Below are 8,700 nucleotides of genomic sequence, written 5' to 3' on the forward strand. Positions count from 1 at the left end.
CACCTAACACTACGGGCAATTTAGCATGGCCAATTCACCTAACCTGCACATCTTTGGATTGTGGGAGGAAACCGGAGCACCCGGAGGAAACCCACGGGGAGAATGTGCAAACTCCACACAGAGAGTCGCCTGAGGCGGGAGTTGAACCCGGGTCTCTGGCGCTGTGAGACAGCAGTGCTAACCACTGTGCCACCGTGCCGCCCAGGGTGACTGGTGAGTTCCTTCAGTAATGGCAACTGGTAGAATTCAGCTAGCATCAGACATGATGGGTAAGGTAAGCAGTTAGTGAGCTGAGTTTAGAATGATAATGTGAGAAAATTTGCTTAGGTCTCACAGAGGGAAACCTTTCATGAAGCTCAGTAAAATTCAACTTAACCATAACTGTTAAGATTCAGCCTGTTTTCACCATAGTGACACTGCCTTTTTATTCAAGATAAATTTAATTGCATTTAGGGTCTCCAGTTAACATGGTGGGCTTTAAATTTTTGTCTGTGGATCATTAGTCCAGGGTTCTGGATTATGACTCCGTTAATATTATCAGTATGCCAAGGTACTCAATTATTTGGGCTGTGGCTGTGGCTGAACCATTAATTACTATTCTGCAGCAACTGTGTTTCAGAATTCCTGTGGGTGTGTAAAGTGGTAAAACAGAAATTCTTCTCAACACACATATATATGAATTTATCGTACTTCAAAATGCCAAATATTCAGCAACTCTGTTCAGACAAAGATTCTCCAGTCTGAGTACATGAGGGCAGAGGAATATAACATCAATAATTCTGAAAAGGGCAGTTGTATTTTTCTGAATTTCCATGGAAACCGCTCTGGCAACATTATGCATCAACCGCAGCATTATACATGTCAGTCACTACCAAGTTTTCTAGTCAGAAATTAGAGATGTAAATCAAGGGAGAAAGAAAGACGTGCTTTTATATCGCCTCCTTCACAATATTTTGATATCCTGAAGTACTATGAAGTATTGTCACTGTTGTGATTTAGGAAACAGCTGCCAAATTGTGACAGCAACTTCCACAAACAGCAGTGTAATGAAAATCAAATAATCTACTATTTAGTGATGTTGTTTAGCGGATAACTATTCACTTGTTAGTCTTCAAAATAGTGTAATGTTCACCTAAGAGAGAGAACAGATATATAGCACAGCAATTTTGTATCAATGCATTGGTACTGCATTCAGGTATCAACTTCGGTCTGAAGAAGGCACCTGGACCCAAAACATTAAGTCGGGTTCCTCTCCATAGGTGCTACCAGACCTGCTGAGCTTTTCTAGCGATTTCTGTTTTTGTGTCTGATTTCCAGCATCCACAGTTCTTTCATTTTTTTTCAACTTAGATTATGTGCTGATGTCTATAGAGTGTAGAGTAAACCCATAACCATTTAACTGAGAGGCAAGAATGCTATCACGAGTCACGGCTGACACTAGATCTACCGCACAAAGGAAGCTTTCCTAACATACAGCGCACAGAGATGTCAGTGACATGGTGTTCACATGTACAACTGCATCCATATCTGCTTTCCTTATTGTAACTATGTTAATTGGAAATATAAGAGACCATCACCTCTGAGACATCTCTTGATGGTTACTCTAGAAGTATCTGCCTACTCTAACATTTTACTCATAAAAGGTTGAAGGAAAAGCAGAGATTTGTTGGAACTGTTTCTGGTCCACTCCCCCTAGTCGTGTTGCTGATATATTGTCCTCAATGCCCCAAATTCCTCAGTGTGGTCTGGGAAAAGCGATGTCCAATTTGGACACGATGATCTCTGAACATCGAGTTTGTTCTGCTAGCCGACATTATATTTTATCTGTTGTAAATCATGCCATAAGCTGCTCATCCATAAACTCCCCAGAATCTCCTCCCTAAATCTCTCTCCAACTTGCTCTCATACCTTAAATTGCTTGTTAAGTCCGACCTCTTTGATCAACATGTCTTGGAGGTGCTGGTGTTGGACTGGGATGGACAAAGTTAAAAAAAATCACACAACACCAAGTTATAGTGCAACAGATTTATTTGGAAGCACTAGCTTTCGGAGTGTTACTCCTTCATCAGGTGGTTGTGGAGCGGCACTCCAAAAGCTTGTGCTTCCAAATGAACCTGTTGGACTATAACCTGGTGTTGTGTGATTTTTAACTCTTTGAGCAAGCTTGAGATCATCCGTGATATATCCTAACGTGGGTCAGTGTCAAATTTTATTTAATAATTGATCTGTTAAGATCCTTCTAATAATTTATTATGTTAATGGTGCATTATAAATCAAGTTATTTTTGACTAATGAATGTTAATGTAGGGGGTCTTGAAATAAGACCTCATGTTTTGACCATCTTAATCCTTTGCAAGGTTTAGTATAAGGACAAATCTTGATGCAGAAATTCACAGACTTCTTTGTTCTTCTTCAGTATGAAAGGTGGATTAATTTGTTGAGTTTAATTGTCAGGAAAGAAACAAACTAATCGTCACCTTAAATATAATTAAAGCTAAATGCCATTTAGATTTTTTGCATTTTCAGGAACCTCTAAAGCTTTGAGGTTTTTTTTTTAATTAAACAAAATGGTTGAATTCTACATTTCCTGAAGGAACAGGCCCAGGAACCCCATAGAAACATGTGGGCAGTTTAATTGCAGGGAAAAGGCTCCATTTGGAAGAAATGTATTTAATTCTACATTCGCTACATGTACATCTGATTGTCTATAAAGCACTTTGAAGCGTTTTCTGAGTGGTGTGATAATGCGCTACATGGACGTTAAGTCTTCCTTATCTATTGGCATTCCCAGCGTATCTCTGCTGACCTTAATGGAACTTCACTGGCTCCTACCAGTAGACTAGTTTCTTTTTGTGTGTCAGTTCTCCCTTGACACATCTTATCTCATTTTAAGGCTCAAGGCTAAGAAATTCACTGACTCTCCTCTGGTTATTTTGACAGGCCCTCTGGATAGTGACCCTTCAGTCATTGGAAAATGTTTCTCCTTATTTATTTCATATAAATTCTTCCTGCTCATAAACACTTCTGAAAATTTGTTCATCTTCTCTGCTCTGAAGAGAAGCTTTATGGAAATATCCCCATAACTGTAATTCCTCATTTCTGAAACCATTTCACTAAAGCTCCTCTGTACCCTCATAAAATGGAGTGCTTTAAATTGAACACAATATAGAGCTGACTTTTGCTTTATATTGAATTAGCATAACACCTTTACTTTGTACTTTGTGCTTCTATTTATAAATCCCAGGATCTCATAAGATTTATTAATTTGTTAATCTGACCTGGGGCACCTCAGAGCTTTGTAAACAAATACTGCCAGGTTTCTCTCTTTAAAATTGATCCATTTGATAATGTGTTTAAGGCCTCATTCAGCAGGGGAAACACTGGCATAACAGGAATGTAACTGGACTAGAAACCAGAGCTCTAGGCTAATGGTCTGAGCAAGTTCAAATTCCACTACAACAGCTGGTGCAATTTAAGTTCATTTAAATATTGAATTGAAATATAGGCTCAGTAATGATGATCATGCAACTATCATTGATTGTCAGAATCAATTTGGTTTACTAATGTCATTTGCAAAGAAATCTGCCATCCTTACCTGGTTTGGCCTACATATAACTCCGGAAGTGCACTGATACGGTTGACTCATAAATGCCCTCTGAAATAGCCTAGCCAGCCACTCAGTTGATGAATAATTAGGGTGAGGCAGCATATTGGCCTTGCCAGCAACATCATCACATCAAAGAATAACTAAAAAAAGAAAATCCTACCAAAATGTCGGGGTCACATGCCAGGCATGTGTAAGTAAGCAAAACTTGGCATTATCATTATGTTGAATATTTTAACTTCATTAAAAAAGCAAAGTAATTCTCAGTCTTGGAACATCACAAAATACCTTAGTTTTTATTCAGCTTGGGCTCACTTGGCAGCATCCTCATTAAAAATCTGATAAGATTTAAGTCTGCTACATGGTCTGCAGCAGTTCAGCAAGAACATCTCACCCACAATTAGGGATGGCCTAACCAGAAACATCCACAACCTGTGAAGGAAGTGTTTTAAAATCTCCCGACAGTTGGACACAAAGTCCAGGCTGATGTATCTGTACAACACTATTGAATGTGGTGCTAAACTGAGGCCTTGATTATTCTCTGAAGTGAATGTAAAAGGTCCCATTTCTCCATTTTGAAGAATGGAATTCTCCTTGGTGTCCTGACCAAGGTTGATCCAGAAATCAACACCCCTAAAACAGACTTTCCTGTGATAATCGCTTTGTTGTTTGTGGGAACATGTTGTAAGCAGAGTAAGGTGCTACTTTACCCACTTTAGAAGCGAATGTTTCTGAATTGACTATAAGCGCTTTAACATAATGCCTTTAAAAGCACGTTCTTTTTCTTTGGAGATCTTGTCTAGGCCAAAACTGTAGTTCACTTCTGAAGAAATGCTGCACTATCAGAGCTGTTATCCTTCGAATAGGAGATTAACTGAGGACCCAGCTCCCCCCTCAGATAGATGTAAAAGATTGTTGCACTATTTGACTAAGAGCAAGATGTTGCCCAACATTTATTGAATGTCATCACTAAAGTAGATTATCTGGGCAGTATCACATTGCTATTTGTGGAACCTTGCTGTGTGCAAATGAGTTGCCTATATTCCATCATACTTGGCAGTGTCCTGATCTGCTTTGACTTAAAATAATAATTGAGCTCCCACTTACATTTTAAAACACCTGAAAAAAGGGGGTTAACTGCATCACTGTTGTTAGTAGTGGTTGTAACTTTGAGTTATATCACATCCATAGTGAAACTCTGCGAAGGACACATTTTAAACAAAAAGCGTTTCAAGACCTTTACTGCCTGCTGTACAGTTGGCTGGACAACTGATTTGTGATGCAAAGTGATGCCAACACTGTGGGTTTAATTCCCACACCAGCTGAGGTAACGATTAAGGGCTCTCTTTCTCAACCTCTCTCCTTGCCTGAGGCACGGCGACTGACTCCCACGATAAACCACCACCTGTCAACTCTCTTTCTAATGGTCTGGTAGGACTATGCGATTTATTTTTACTGCCTGCTGAAGGTAGTGAAAATCAACCCCTTGGTCTCCATCCAGTGGTTTATGCTGGGAAGATGAGGAATAGTTCAGACTCCCCCATTGTTCCTATTCAGGTCCAAAAGGCTCTTGATTCCCATAAGCAGGGCCTGGGGTGGGTGGCCAGTTGTGTGTGATTATGATAGGCAGCTTGCCTTTTTGTGGATTTGTACTCCAGGAGGATTGAGCATCTTCATTGGAGGGTGGGATAAACTGATGGTGAGATAGGTAAATGTTGCAATGGTATTTTATAGCATTCATACAACAATAAATTTATTGTGAATTATTTCAAAAATGTTTTCATCCAACTGTGTACTTTTGAAGTACATTCACTGTGTAATACAGGAAACATAGCAGACAATATGCACATGTTAGCTCCCACCAAAATCAGTAAGATATTAACCAGATAGTGTTTTAATGATGCTGATGAAGAGATATTTACCAGAAACTGGGGGCCAACTCCCCTACAATGCCAGGGGATCTTTAATATCCATCTAAGGAATTTAGGCCTTGACTTAACATCTTACCAACAAGTTCCTTTTAGAATCACCTTCATAACAACTTTAATAATTTCTCATGCATAATAATGGAGAGCAAATAACAGGACTCAGTGGCTTATATATAAACCATATGGTGTGTTGTGTTGTGCCAAATCACTGTTCCTAACAACTTTTGGAAAAGTCACATCCTAGTTAACCAAGTGAATATGACTAGCCATACTGAGATTATAACATTTCTTGCACAATACATTGCTCAGGCGAGAGCATTCCTTGCTTTTTCGGAAAAAAAACAGTTCACTTCATAGAGCTCCACTGTGTAATCCCAAACATGATGCAGAGCTCACGCCTACAGAAACTGCCTATGAAAGTACTGCAGTCTCTCCCTGGCCCCTCCTCTCTGCCAAACATAGGGCTGAATGCATACTGTGGTGCCTATACAAGACAGGAGCTTCATAGACTATTTCAGGAGTACAACCTGTCTTTCTTTAAAATAAAGGAGCTCAGATTAGACATGTTCAGTTTGTTCCTGTCACTTCAATGCAATGTATCTTGACCGGTTTTGTCTGTCTGGTGGGGGGATTGGAGAGGAAGATCTCAGTTTGGTGGGTGTGCAGAGTAGGAAGGACACAAAAATGTTCATCATTCAGCAGGACTGGCGGAAATGTGACTGATCGCTGTTAATATTGAGAGTTGGCAGGTAGAAGCTTTCTGCAGAGTGAAACAGAATGTAAAGAAATTTTGTACTTATAGTACTCCCGCCTACCACATCCCAAAGGATTTATATCTTGTATAACACAACTGATGTTCTTTTGCAGGAAATGTTTTCACACTTTTCAGATTGGAGGCCACTTTCAGACGTTCAGTCACGTTCTTGATGACATTAGTTGGCAAATTCTTAATGAATAGTAAAAAACATGTATAGAGCATCAACTAGTGGGCGGCACGGTGGCACAGTGGTTAGCACTGCTGCCTCACAGCGCCAGAGACCCGGGTTCAATTCCCACCTCAGGCGACTGACTGTGTGGAGTTTGCACGTTCTCCCCGTGTCTGCGTGGGTTTCCTCCGGGTGCTCCGGTTTCCTCCCACAGTCCAAAGATGTGCAGGGCAGGTGAATTGGCCATGCTAAATTGCCTAGTGTTAGGTAAGGGGTAAATGTAGGGGTATGGGTGGGTTGCACTTCGGCGGGTCGGTGTGGACTTGTTGGGCCGAAGGGCCTGTTTCCACACTGTAATGTAATCTAATCTAAATCTAAAACTACACTAGGCATGGATGATGTGGCTACCCGTTTCACAAATGAAAGGTAAGGAACAACTCAAAATACAATTGTGGCCATGGTTTCAGAACTCACCACATCAAACTGCCTCTTTTGGAAAAGGTATCTTACCTCTTGTGAAAACTCAGGAAGCTGTTGAATACACAGCTAAACTCAATATCACATTATAAGCTTTCCCGTTACAAAAGGTGGAAATAATGTAGCAAGCACAGCAATTTGTACACAGCAAGATCCCACAGGCAGCATGATAATGACCATATTGTGTTCTGTTTAAAATGAAGATCATTGAGGGACACATATTGGTGAAGGGAAGCTTTTTGGCATTCTTCCCTGGGCCTCTGCCAGTGTGTATCCACATGTAGAGGCAGAATAGGCCTCAGTTTTAACATCACATGTGACACACGGAGCCTCCAAACATTCAGCATTTCCCAGCAGTGCACTGGGTGTGTTGTGGTTCCTGGAGTTGAGCTTGGAAACAACAACTTTATGACTTAAAAGTGCAAAACTATTGGGGGTGGCCATATAATGTGAACAATGCGTATGGAGATGAGTGTGATAATTGTAGCTCTGGGCAACTTCTATAGGTCAAGAGGACAGGGTACTTTCTGTATCTGCCAGTTGAGTTACAGAATGGCTCCCATAAGCACAAATAGAACTTGAATTCAAAGGTCATGGGGCAGTGCCTTTTAGTTTTACATTTTAACTGATGGTTTATGTAGAGACATACTTTCTTTTAAAAGAGCTATCCTCATTTATATCAAATAGTCATCTCACTGCAGCCACCCAACGGATTTAGTGGATAAACCCTTTGAAGTGCAATACTGAACAATGCCACCCAGCATGCAACACAAGATCAAGTCCCGAGACGGTCTCCAGTGAGTCAGCCACAGCAGAGTTACAGATTGAGACAAGATTGGATTCCAGCACTGACCACATTCTAACACAGAGTTGAAATAAATCACAGCACAGAAAGAGGCTATTCAGCTTGCTATGCCTATGCTGGAGCTGTGGAAGTACTACTCAGTTACTCCCATTGCCCAGCTTTGGCTTCATTAGCCACAGAAAGGGGAAATGCAAAAAAAAAAGACCACATTTTCATTCCTAATCAAACACGGTCACATCTGCTGGAAGAAAATGTGCATGGATATTGAGCAAGAACAGGATGGGGTTGAGCTGTGATGCATCCTCCAGAGCAATAGCCCAACAATACTGACATAAATGAGGGACATTTAGGTGTTGTCCCCATCAGAGGAGGTTGCGATACAAGCCTGCTTTTGGGTGGGGGCTTTTCAGTGTTCTAAGTATCTTTAATGCAGCAAAATTCAATCAGTTCAGTAGGGAGGAGGGGAGCATCACTTACTCTTCAAGAAGCACAATGGTCCTTAAAAATGCAGTGCAGTTTTTAAATCACAAGATTTGGCAACACATGGGTTAAGGAACCCCATAAAACACATTTGCCACATAGGACCAAGCACTTAAATAGGCTAGCATAAAGAAGGGACCATTGAGATCCCAGCCTGCTCATCAGTCTACAAACCTAGGAATTCACAATGAACACCAAGAGAAGATAACATCAATGCTTGTGAAACTTTCCACAGTTTTGCAATTTTCTCTCCAAGAATAAGGTGTGAAGATACAATTACTAAATATTACATTTAGTCACATCGAACAGAGGAGAAACAAAAGTTAGCAAAGTAAGAAGAACCCATTTTTCATTCATATTTTTAAACACACCTATAGGGAATTACCATTTTAACACTTAATTGACATTTTGACTCTTAGTTTACCACCCGTCCTCACCCACCCACCACCAATACAAACACAGTCATAATGTTCTAGCCTC

The sequence above is a fragment of the Chiloscyllium plagiosum genome, unplaced genomic scaffold (assembly GCF_037043375.1).
Source record: "Chiloscyllium plagiosum isolate Xiang-an unplaced genomic scaffold, Cpla_swu_hap1 HiC_scaffold_6, whole genome shotgun sequence".
NCBI lineage: Eukaryota > Metazoa > Chordata > Chondrichthyes > Orectolobiformes > Hemiscylliidae > Chiloscyllium > Chiloscyllium plagiosum.